Raw genomic sequence first — 13723 nt, forward strand, 5'->3', positions numbered from 1 at the left:
AATAACTCATATAGTGATTAACGAGACGTTTTTTAGACAAAATTTACTTGAAGTGTAGTTAACAAGGGCTTTTTTTAGATAAATTATATTGCGAACTATATAGTATTTTCAGACTTTTATATTGTACATGTACGCGGGCCAAAATTATAGTACAAATACTATAATTATAGTACGGTTGGCATCACTGTTGGCAGCCGTGATTATAGAAAGTGACGTGACGAAGTGGTATGACCAGTAAATAAAAAGGGAAACAAATGACCAACGACAAGAAAAAGGAATAAAGTCGTAGAATAACACCTCACAAAGGCAAACCCTATCTGAAGGACTTCAAAGTCAACATGAATAATATAAGTTTTATTTGTAGATGAGACTCCTTTCATTAGTTTATATGGCCTAGTTGAATTTTACTTCATTGATATTTCTTTTTAATTACTGACAATACAATTCAATTTTAGACCATTGCCCACTGAAGAAGGGCCAGCCAATGACAATGGTCAACGCACTCAGTACAGTAGCTAGCAAGTAAATTTGCGAATAGCGACATTCGCACATGTATAGGTAGACGTCACGCAATTTCCATTACGCGATATCACGCATCGGGAATTTATAGCAATATCACCTTTATTGTGATGGCGTTAGAACAGTGTTTCTAGTGTCAATGTTCATTTGAGCGAACCCGTTGGAACAGAACCATTCGGCAGACCGACAAAAAGCATCGAGAATGTATAGCAATGTCACCTTTATTGTAATGGTATTAGAACAGATTGTGCCATTGATCGGCAGACCCGACAAAAAGTGAGTGTCATTTTTTTCCAGATGCTTCGTCCATATTAATGTAACCTATTGAGAAGGGCCCACTTCGCGGTTGGGGCTGTGCATTTTGATTTGGTACCTACCTAATAGTACCTTCATTCATACAGAAAAGTAACAAACAATATTATTGTAAATACATAAGTAGGTACTTATTTATTTAACTAGGTACGTTTCAATTGAATAGAAACCTAGATAATAATTACAATAATTTTTGTAAAAAATGGTAGAAATATTGACGGATAAATTCAATAATTTGAATGATTCAATGGTACCTACCAAAAGAAATATTATTTTGTTCGTATGTTATTATATTATTATCTACGATTCTGTCAAGTGCGACGTGACGTGAACGACGAATTAGGTATATTGGTACACAGCATATCTAGGTACCTACTCAGAATGGATGTAAAACTTGAATCAGATACATTTGAATCCGACGGAGAAGGGCGGAATTGGTTTAATGTGCCAATCATCCATCCGAATGCTCTGACACGTATAAAGCAAGAGATTGCTGATGATGTCAGCGGTCATTTCGAGGTTAGTTTTTGAAAAAAATTGATTGCCCACCTATATTTTATATACTTAAATATGTTTTTTTTTCATCCATTAAATGTGTCTATGCATTGCCGACTTAATCTAAAGATGGCGGTGGTCTATGTATGAGTCACAAAACCTGGACTGGAAGTTTTGCTAAACCCGCTTTAGCTCCACATTTCATTGCGAATTGAAGTTTTTGACAACGTGGTTTTATATCAGTAGGTAGGTAAATAAAATGATATGGTATAAAATCTTCGTCATTCAATTGTTTTCTTTGCTGTTATGTAATTATTTTTTTATTTAATATATTGACCACAGAACAAATTAATAAATAATTACAAAGAATTTACTATGAATAATTACAAGATAAAAAGAACTTTTTATATACTTTTTTAAATTTTCTGGTGAATCATATAAACTTGACTTGCTAGCTCAAACGATCAAAAAAATGTGTACTTGATAGAAATAATACTGAAATGTCATTTTGATTTCCATAGTACCTAACGCACGTATATATTAATAATTTAGTTGCTAGGACCATCCGCTTAGCAACCAATAATGGTATCGAAATAACTTTTCATACAAAACAGAATTAACTGAAAATGAATTCAATTCTACTTAAAGATGGCTAAAAGTGTTCAAAGAATGCATTGGCATCGTGTTCTGATATATTCTAAAAGTTTCAAATGTGTAGCTAGTCGGGAAGTTAGTTAAAAATCGATTGCAAGATTTATACCGGACAAAGAACCACCGGATAAATAAGAATACGAGCTAAGAAAAACGTTGTAAAATAGACTCCGATATGCTATATGCCAATAAACTACATTTTTACGTTGTGTTATTTATGAAAATGTGAGTGTCCTATGAAAATGAACCACATATTTTAGACGTGCAATAGTGTGTGTTGCAACCTTGAGTACACTCATATTGAATGACCGTCAGTTCATAAACCGGGAGCAGTTATCAGACAAAGTACAAGCGTATTCTTGACACGTGTTTATGTTTATCCCATATTCTTCCACACTGGAGACCTGTTTCTCTACACCCGTTGGAAATTTCATTTCCCATTATTATATTTTAATTATTCGTCGCCTTTTGTGGTCCGGTTTCTTGCTGTTGAGGTGTGATCAATTGTATTTAATAGGCAGGTAATGATGTCTAGATAGAATTAATAATAATAATATGTATATTTTATTTTAGAACCCTTCAGCAGGCATGACTACGAAAAAATCTTACACTGATTTTTATCAAATTGACATCAAGCATAAATCAGTTGAAGACAAAATACGGCCAAGGAGTTATTATGAAGATCCACAAGCTGGTTGCTCTTATTCATCAGTACACAGGCCAGTCAATCAGGTACACATTTATTCAAATTTTTTTAGACTATATTTAGACTATATTATATAAAAACATTTCAAGCTTTTTCTACTCCATTCGATCCCTAGTTGTTTGCTACTGCATACTTTCTACGAACTTTATATTCGAACTGATCTTAGGCACAATGGAAGAAAACATTTCAAGATCGTCACCCAAATGAATGTACCCCATGATAGTTTCTACTATAGCTATCATCATCATCATTGAAGGCCTCTCCAAGTTGATTCCAGCTCTCTCGGTCCTGTAGTTTCTTTACAACGTACTTCCACAGAACTTAATCATTTCATAAAACCAGCGTCATCTAGATCTACTCTGCGGACGATTTGTACCTCTTGGGTTACTAGATTTGTCCAGCGGCTGTCCCTTTTTCGAGCTATGTGTCCAGCCCACTTCCATTCGAGGCTCTTAGCGAACTCTATTACATCGCAGACCCCTGTATATTTCCTTATCCATTGGTTTATTTTGTGATCTTACGCGTTATGCCCGACATGCACCTTTCCATGCCACGTTGCGCTACTAGTAATTAAGGAAACTATATATATACCATCATATATCATCCGGTATTTGAATTTAGAACTAAGCCAATCACATTATAAAAAGTAGGTATTTCATTATTATTTATAGCAATCTCGATATTGATATTTTTGTCAATGGTCATTTGTTTGCCAAGATAGTAGTTGTTGACTCGCTGGAATTGAATTCCCATTGGTGAGGATCGTTTTTAATCCATAAATGTATTTAAGTATTTTGTTCTTCATGCTATCGCTTTCGCTTAAAACAAATTTTTCATTCTATACGACAGGGTTTCCCAAACCATGACCTGAATAAGTGTTCCGCGACCATTTGGATAGGTTTTATAGACTGCAACACATTTAAAGATCTACTAAGTAGAAGTAAAATAAGTAAAACTAAAATAATTAAAGAATCCACTTCATATTGAAAGGCGAGTGATGATCAATCTCCACTAATGTTTATGACGTCAAGTATCTAGATAGGTAATGGCTCCCACAAGGGGAGGGGGGCTGACAGGCCTCTAGCCTGGGGGTCTGGGCTTACGGGGGGCCCAGCGCAAAAATCGCTAAAAATACATTTAATTTTACCTCGAACACCATTTGGAATATGCAACTGAAGATCGTCACATGGCCTTTAACCTTAGCGATAAGTAGGGGGCTCGATTCGGGATGTGGGGGCCATGATCGAGGTACAGGCGGAGGACCATCTTTTCTCACACCGTGGGCATGAATAAGATGGGGTATATTGTTTTTAACTGACCGGCTAACAAGTCTTATTAACTTAACGACAATTGCCAAAATTGGCAGAACGGTTAGCTGCGCTAATAAATAACCTACAAAATAAACTAAGTGTTCCGGTAAAGTTTCCGGGTTTGCGAAGTGTTTCATTGCAGAAAAATATTGGGAAACCCTGCTATACGACATTCGTAATGAATTGTTTCACTAATATAACCAATAATAACAAAACTTTATCCCTTCCGTTACCCAGTTTAGAAAAACCTGACATATCGAGTTTGTTAGAATTAATTTACATGACGGGTCAGTAGCTCATAATATAAGGGCACTCACGCGGACAGTAACTTAATATCTGAGTTCAAATCCCACGCAATCCAAATTTGTTCCGTATGTTTTATAATAATATGTATGCTATTTTTTTAAATTAAATACATATCTTATGAGTTAAAAACTATGAACCTTCTACTTATATTTCTTCATCGTATCGGTATTCAATCGGGACCTACAGCATTTTGGATTTTGTTGAAATGCAATTTCCTTCTACGAAATTACTATACATGATATGCATATTATCCAGTGCAACCTACGAGTACCATGTCTTCCAGCTGGAGACTTCTCTTTCTCGGCGATGTTTTATGGTTTTACTTCGTAAGTCGAGATTGATTTCATAATGAGATTAGGGGCTTTATTTATCCATGTAAAAATATTATATTAACACATAATGAGGTAGGTACTAATACCGAGAGGAGGGAAATCACATGTATGTAGTAGGCTAGTGGGATCCTTCATCAGCATTACTTCGATTGGAGGTGTGGACACCATGGGATATAATTTCGGTAAAACACATTTTTGATTTATGATTCTGCGCAGAATAGTAATTTATTGAGACTAACACATGAGCAAACAATGATAATTTTACAATAGAGGTTACATCGAAAATATTTAGATTAGACGTGTTATTATTACGGGTCCATTGCCGCGGCACTATTAAATTCTACGGCGCCGGCATCTCAAGGGTGGGTTTGTTTTTGTCACATTTCACAGTTATTTATTACGATCTTGCGTTGCAGGGGTTATACGAATATTTATTAACACGGGTATAATAGACCGAATAAGACTTGGGCGTCCGCCCCGTCACAGACGGACACGAGGGTTGTTTTTGTCGACTTCACTGCCGAATCGATACTAACTTCTTATCTTCTTTTTGAGAAAAATCTCCCTTCTAATAGATGGCGAACCCTTGCGGTCACCGAGCGAGGGGGAAGGTCTTGCAAAAAAAAAAATGCCGGTGAATTCGACCTTCACCGGATCTCGGTAGGTAGGAATTTTTTCCTAGAGTTTGCCCTTTGCAAAGGACCGTTTACGAAATGTTGTTTGTAATATTTTTGTGTAAGTCAGAGGTTCTAAACATTCTTCAGGGGAGCTGGATAATTATTTTTGTTGTTAGATTGTTGATATGGAATTTGAAACTGTCACGCACCAGGGTTTTTTCGTTTGATAACAGTACTTAAAAGAATTGCTCAAACATTTGTGTGCAAGTATGAACAGAAACAATTACAATTACTTCTAACAAATTAATGTATGTATTATTCGCGTGCATGATTTTAATCCTGAGCTCTTTATTTGTGCTGTGATATAACAACATGTGGATATCAACTGCTTAATCTGCAAACCAGCTAACTCCACTTGGGATAATTGTTCAGAAAGGAGATAAAACTTAATACTTTAACTATCGAGCGGAATTTAACAATTTCAAAAATACACTTTTAAATATTTTTTTTTACAAATATCAGCACTATAAATTTATATATTATTATAGCTTCCTATTTATATAAAGAAAAATTATATAATGAGCGGGGTTGTTCCATTTATGATATTGAAAATTTGGCACCTGCAGTTGGCTGTTATGTGTGAAGAATGATAACGCATTTATTTATAGGTTTAGGAATTTGAAATTTTCTTAGCATAGAAAATATGCTTTATTGTCAAAAGTGTAGTTAGCTGGTTTGTAGATGATTAAGAAGTCGATATGTGTCGCTACATTTCAAAATCAGCCATGTCCACCTTTAGGTATTTTTGACTTTTTTGTCAATTGCTTAAGAACTACTGCTTTCTAACATTTCTGCATTATCAAAATGTGGAATTTATTAATTTTAAATATTCTATACTCGACATAACATAAACTTTCACCCTTGTGACTGTGTATTTGAGAAAACAAAAAGCTGTTTTTCTCCTATTCACCTATTATGGACTTGGCTGATTTTGAAATCTAGTGACACATATATCGAACTATATAACTAAAAACTACAAATACCAATAATGTGTGTTATTGTATTTGAATCTTTTAAGTAGCTTTATATTACATTACATTATTTTTCAGAAGTGTTTTCAAAATGATGTAAGTATGTTCAATACTTAGAATATTACATTCTTAAATCTTGTAAATTATTCGTTGAATAAAAAAATAGTTTATTAAAATTAATATACTGTCGCTGTAGGATTGGTTTGTCGAATAGACCAAATATTCAGGAGACATTTAAATTGTTATTTTTACAGCATATGAATGATGTATTCATTACCATTACAAAGTAATTTAAAGAAAGGGATGGTTCTAGTCCATTTAGATCTGCAAAACTTTCTGCATTGACCCTTAGAATGCTACGCAACGATATATCGATGTTTTTGATAATGGCGAGGGATGCTAACAACGATCGTCGTTTAGCGTATGATGGCTGAAATGTTAAGTTAATTTAGGAACATACTACTACCTCAGTGGTACTAAACATTCTATCTATTTAGTTTTATTGATGTGTAATGCTTGTATAGTGTATGCTTAAAAATGACAACTTTACTATTGTATTTTTTTTATCGCATCTGCATCTTTTTAATAAAAACATTAAGTTCCAAATACAAATTTCACTTTACAAAATAAACGAATTTCACTTTTTGATTTGTTTACCGTAAAATTTTTAGTGGAAGGACATTGTTTTATTTTATTTTATACATTTGAAACAGTGGGAGAAGTATTTTAGAGCAGTGTTTCTCAGATACACGGATCGTGACTCCCTGAAGGACCGTAATTTTCTATTAAATTAAAGTGGATTTGTACTATATAAAAACAATTTCATTTATAAAAAAAATGAAGAATGTACAAAGATATTATATGGAATAAGTACGACAACAAATTAAATTAAAACAACAATACAATGCAGTTCCACCATGAATTAATAGTTAACAAAATAAAAAAAATAATGAAATAAAAATCATTTGCAATTTTTTAAATGTTCCGATAAACAGACACCATGAAGACTTTTTCACAAATCAAAATACCTAATTAAAATTAAAATAATATTTTGAAGTAACCGATAGCTGTTAAAAATCAAAACTCGATTGTTCGTTTCGCTCGCACACGTGATCGAGTCAATTAATTTTAACGGTACATGCAGCTGAGGATATCTAATGGCCTCAATATCTATTCAAAACGATATATTAATTACCAAACTTGTTTTCATAATATCCTGATTTCAAAGAATCAATTAGAGTGGTAACATGTCTAAAAACAATTTAATATTTTCATTTATCGACAATAATTGGTAGCAATTCTCGCCCGGATTTTTAAAAACATCGTAACAGCCAAATGGTTTTAAAAGGTCGATTTCGACAAAAACGGATATTTGACAAACCAATCCTATAGCGACGATACGTTACGTGCTCTTTCATTGACAAATTAAAAATTATTTGAATATCGTGAATATGTTTTGTACTAATTTAATTATCAACGGTTTGTTTTATTTCAGTCAATGTCTGCAGACACCACAATAGCAAATTTTGCAAGTGTCATACCACTATGCAAGATGTCATTGTCGCCCGTGCAAGTGACTTCCGGTGACATACAGATTGCCGAACAAGAAATAAAAAACTATATTCGAGAGAATAATGTCACTTTACCAACAATTATTACAGACACTGTCTATAACGCCAGTAAATACAGTAATGCGCGAACATTTGACAAAAACCATGAATTTTTAGTAGCTGTTATAAAATTAGAAAAGAAAAATTTTTATAAGCAAAATTTTATATGCTGTATTTGTTTTGAAATATTTGAATTCTTAGACTTACTAAACTTGCATAAAAACGTTCATGAGAAGACTAAAAATTATTCAGGTGTAAAAACATTCAAATGTGACCAATGTAATTATACATGCAAAAAATCTGGTAATATGAAATCACATAAAATGATTCATTCTGGTGAAAAACCATATAAATGTGATCAATGCAGCTACTCATGCATTCAATCTACTAACATGAGTGTACATAAAATGACTCATTCTGGTGAAAAACCATATAAATGCATTGAATGTGATTACTCATGTTTAACGGCTGGCAATATGAAAACCCACAAGATGACACATACTGGTGAAAAACCATTTAAATGTAACGAATGTAATTTCTCTTGTTTACTGTCCAATGGCATGAAATCACACAAAATGACACATTCTGGTGAAAAGCCGTTTACATGTGATCAATGTCCTTACTCGTGTATAAAATCTGGTAATATGAAATTACATAAAATGACTCATTCTGGTGAAAAGCGATTAAAATGTGATAAATGCGATTTTTCCACAAACTATTCTAGTAATTTAAGATCGCACAAAATGTCTCATGATGGTGAAAGGCGATTTATATGTAATGTGTGTAATTTTTCATGTATACAATCAGGCAACATGAAATCACATAAAATGACTCATTCAGGTGAAAAGCCATATAAATGTGATGGATGTGACTACTCGTGTACTCAATCTAGTGATTTAAAAAAACATAAAATGACGCATTCTGGTGAAAAAAGATTTCAGTGTGTTCAGTGTAATTACTCATGTATACAATCTGGTCGTATGAAGTTACATAAAATGACACATTCTAGTGATAAACAATGTGCAATGTAATCATATTTAAATTTTCAAAATGACACAGAATGTTTCATTCTGGTGCATATCAAAACTCAGTAGGTACTTTATGGTATTGATTATCTTTGTGAACAGTGTGTCTTTATTTTATTATATACTTTATTTTGACACATTTCATTTTTCTGAATGGACATATGAAAATAAGTTATACTTAGTTTATTCCTTGACGCTCGATAAGTGCTTACCTGCTGGAAAATTAATGCCTTGATATAGCGATAACTATAGAAGAATTCGGCTATTCGGCAGTGGATTGACCCCGAATAATGATGGTCATGATTCCTTATACCATCGCGCTACCAAGCTAGACTTGAAATCGATTGAAAACGGACAACTGTTTTATGCAACACTGAATTGCAGAATTATGCGTAATGTAAAAATGGTACATGTTCAAAAACATGATCTTACTCCCTACTTCATTTATCGTTTATTAATTTCTGGCTACGGCTGTATGTTGTAGCTTACCCACTGGAAAATGCCAATAGAAATTGCGTATTTCAAAAAAAATACTACCTTATTCTTAGGTCAATAATTATTATAAAACAATCTTTATTCGTAGGATGTTTATCACATTTCAATGGTCAAAGACATAGCTTATAATCAGTATCTTTAGAATTATCTTCAAGTGTGTTAATCGTGCCCATTTTTTTAATAATAAAAATGCCTAATTCTTCTTAATTTGGGATCACAGAGATTATAAAATATAATTTTTTATCGTAAATATTTCACTATATTATAATGTTAACATTAATTTTACTAATGGTTTTATAAATGCGTTTAAAAATTATTAAACATAAAAAATCTTACCACTGCAGATGGATGTACTGAAATATGACTATATTCTAAATCATTAGATCGAGAGGTTTAAAAAAATACTATTTTATGTAATAAAAACACTTTATGCAGTCATCAAATGTTTAAAATAAATATAAAGGATAATAAGGCTTCAAAATGACATAAATAGATTATCTACAACGTTTAAGGAATGTTCAGGCTAGTGCTTTGAAAATACCATAATAACTTTATTTTGACCTACGTTGGGCATGTTGGCCGTTAAGTACAATTTTATACAGAAAAATAAAATAATTTCGATTGCAAAATACGTAGCACGTCCCCGAAAATGTCTACGTCTTTAGGGACCGCATTGACTAGTCTTACATTATGTATGTGTTGTGTATATATATCGGACTATTAGGGGTAAATCGTTCAGATCCCGAGTTATGATAAAATTGTATTGGTATTTCTTCAACCATCTTTAAAATATGGTGTTATGTATCGTGTGAAATTATGATTTTTACGATTGATAGGTACCGTCCCTGTATCCGGTGGCGTTTCCCCAATCCTATTTCTCCGCCGGCTAGGCAGCAGATTGATTGTGGGTGCATAGATGTACGTGCGAAATTTTGTAATCAATAAATAAATAAATCAGAATGATTGTGTTTTTATTAATAACCAATACAGTAGTATCATAATAATAATATGAATAAATAAAACCTTATTAACCTTAACCACGCAGCAAACTTGGAAAGACAAGGGATCATTTCGTGGATCATAACTTACTGACAATCTGTCGTAAGCAATTTTAAGTATTTAAGTTTAAACTTTTTTTCAGTTTTTTTTATAGTTTTTGAGAAAAAAATCAGGAATGCTTAAAACTAGAGATATTCCAGAGGAACACAACTTGCCCGTACATATTATATAGGTACATTGAGAATTACATGGAAAGGTATAAACATATATCTGTGGGAAAAAGGAAGACGATAATTCTTAAAAATGAGAAAAATGGCAGATAAACGATAATACACACACGCACAAATGAGAAAAAAAGTCAAATCAACACCTCTGAATTACTAAATTCCATTCAGAAACATTGAAGTTCCCATACAAAATGGTCTAAAATTTAATCTTCTTTTGGCTGTCTTGAAAATGAGTGACTTAACGCCTTCTTCCTTTCGTACACAGATATAGAGAAACAATAATAATATGAATAAGAGTAAAACAAAATAAGTGACAGAAGGTATAAAATTAAACGATATAAGTACGCAGATAAACCATTAAAAGAATACTTATAAAACTATTGATCTGCTAGGTTTCCCTAAGTACCTATATAAAATACCTCACTCAGTCCCCTGGATACCTCAAGAGTCCCTACCTAAAACAGTGTCTGCATTGCCTCTTTAGATTTCTAAGCTTATTCACTGTCTCAAGTACTCAGAAGAACGACAATCACACAAGCGACGACTTATCTAAGCCACCGTCTTCAGAGTAGAAGGTCCCCAAGGTCCAAATATCTCGAAACCCAGAAGACAGTCAGTAGTATATATTGGCTTTGTTAGTCAGACAACGGGGCTGCTGAACCTTGCGATTGAATTGATGTAAGAGATGATACGAGTGTATCAACCAAAGCAAACATTTTCTTTTCTTCCATGCAATCATTATCGGTATTTTTAATGATATTTACACACCAATTTCATTCTTTTCTTAATACTTTGGACGCTGAAGACGACGCACCTGGCGCGTAATGACCAGGCGGCCGATCGATGTAATTAACGTGCATTTTAAAGGTGGTAATTAAAAAGTCATTATCTAGTCAGCAGCGAATGAGTTTTAAAGACAATATTAACTTATTTATTATTTATATTTATTTAAAAAAGGCTTTTTAATGTCTTTCCATACAGTTTTTCGAAAACAATTATTTTGAACTAGAATGAGTCATTTTGTGTTTTTTCAACGAACTACCTTTTATACAGGAGTAATTACATTCGTGACATTTGAACGGCCTTTCACCAGTATGAGTCATTTTATGTAATTTCATAGTACCAGTCTGTATACATGAATAGTTGCATTCATTACATTTAAATGGTTTTTCACCAGAGTGAGTCTTTTTATGATATTTCATCATACTAGATGTTATACACGAATAATTACATTCATCGCATTTTAATGGCTTTTCGTCAGAATGTGTAATTCTGTGCGATCTCATGTTACTGAGTATTGTACATGAAAAATCACAATGATCGCATATAAATGGCTTTTCACCAGAATGAGTTCTTTTGTGTGATATCATGTTACCAGAGTATATGCACGAGAAACTACATTTGTCACATTTAAGCGGCTTTTCACCAGAATGAGTCATTTTATGTGATTTCATATTACCAGATTCTATGCAAGAAAAATCACATTTGTCACATTGCAAAGGTTTTTCACCGGTATGAGTCATTTTGTGTTTTTTCATGGTACCCGATTGTATGCATGAATAATTACATTGATCGCATTTAAACGGCTTTTCTCCGGAATGTGTCATATTATGCTGTTTCAAGTAACTAGCATAATTAGATGAGTAATTACAAACGTCACATTTAAATGGCTTTTCACCAGTATGGGTCATCTTATGTGATTTCATGTTACCAGATATCACACATGAGAAATTGCATTCATTGCATTTGAACGGCTTTTCCCCAGTGTGAGTCATTTTATGGTATTTCAACATACCGGATGTTATACATGAGTAGTTACACTCAACGCATTTAAATGGCTTTTCACCAGAATGAGTCATTTTATGTCTTTTCAAGTTATTAGATTGTGAACATGAGTAACTACAGTCCTCGCATTTATATCGTTTTACTTTAGAATTAGTTAATTTTACGTTATCCTTTATATGATACGCTTTGTGAAGCTTTAATAACTTGGAAGATGCAAAAAAATCAAAACAAACACTGCAAACAAAATTATCTTTATAAAATAAAGTTTTTTGTAACTTTATAATAGCTACTAATAAATCAGGACTTGTTACGTTAAATTCTATATTCTTGCGTATATCTGTGTGGCAAACGGTATTAATCTTAGTAATTTGTTCATGTGCGCCGCCATCTTGTTTAATGTCGTGCTTGTCAAACTTCATGTCATTATATGTCACTGATATACTTCTTGAGGATATGAGACTCTTTACGTTACGCAATGCGGTGTTTGATGCGTCACCCTAAAAATGGAGAATTCAATTAGAGTGATGGCACATTATGTCATAATAATAATGGTTACATGTAATCTGTAAGTAAAACATTTCTCCGTCGCACAGTTCGCCGTGAGCTTTCTTATCTGAAAGAGATGAAAGTATACTATATGTCTCCAATTATATTAGATTCAATATGAACATTAATTCAATTTTCATAGCTGATTTTGGCAAAATTCATGAAATCAAGAATGAAAACCAAACCTAACCTAACAAATAATCCAGTATATCGGCTATTTTGTTTGCTGTGTTTTATTTTGAGACCAATTTTATGTCAGTAGGTACTACACGTCCCAAAGAGGTGGATGTCTTTAATATACGGCCATATATTTTCGATAAGTACAACATTTGGCGGTGAAGTGTGATACGGCGAACTGCATACGTACATGTTTCCGGATACGAATAATAATATGTACTCTAACTAGCTAAGATGGCGACACGTCGTTTACGTTAATTTTCTTGCGCCAAAATAACACAGGTATCACTCGGAGCAATTCCGTATACAAGGCAGTTATCCACAATAATTGGTAACAAAATACAAATTGGAGATTTTAATCGGATGTATTTAGAAGCAAGCACGTTACTGTCATTGCAGTATATCGTATTTAAAAAAAATATGTCCCGGTATTACTCACGACACTTGACAGCTCGCTTGATTTTGGAGTTAAGTGATATGTTAGAATTTATTGCCCTGCTAGGATTATTCGGGAAATGAAAGGCATTTGGTTTAATATATCAAGGTGATCTTAGATTTGTCATCTGCTCTGGAACAGTAC

At 33.1% G+C, this 13723-nt stretch overlaps 1 long non-coding RNA gene across 1 annotated transcript; it reads left to right on the top strand.

Moving 5' to 3' along the window:
- Nucleotides 1–1163: 1163 nt before the first annotated feature.
- On the top strand, nt 1164–8088 carry LOC147076006 (uncharacterized). The gene is made up of 3 exons (XR_015069905.1): nt 1164–1350; nt 2551–2709; nt 7775–8088. It is a non-coding gene; the product is annotated as an uncharacterized LOC147076006 (long non-coding RNA).
- Nucleotides 8089–13723: the final 5635 nt, after the last annotated feature.

The sequence above is a fragment of the Rhyacophila brunnea genome, unplaced genomic scaffold (assembly GCF_057557595.1).
Source record: "Rhyacophila brunnea isolate RB1 unplaced genomic scaffold, BYU_Rbru_1.0 scaffold_136, whole genome shotgun sequence".
Lineage (NCBI taxonomy): Eukaryota > Metazoa > Arthropoda > Insecta > Trichoptera > Rhyacophilidae > Rhyacophila > Rhyacophila brunnea.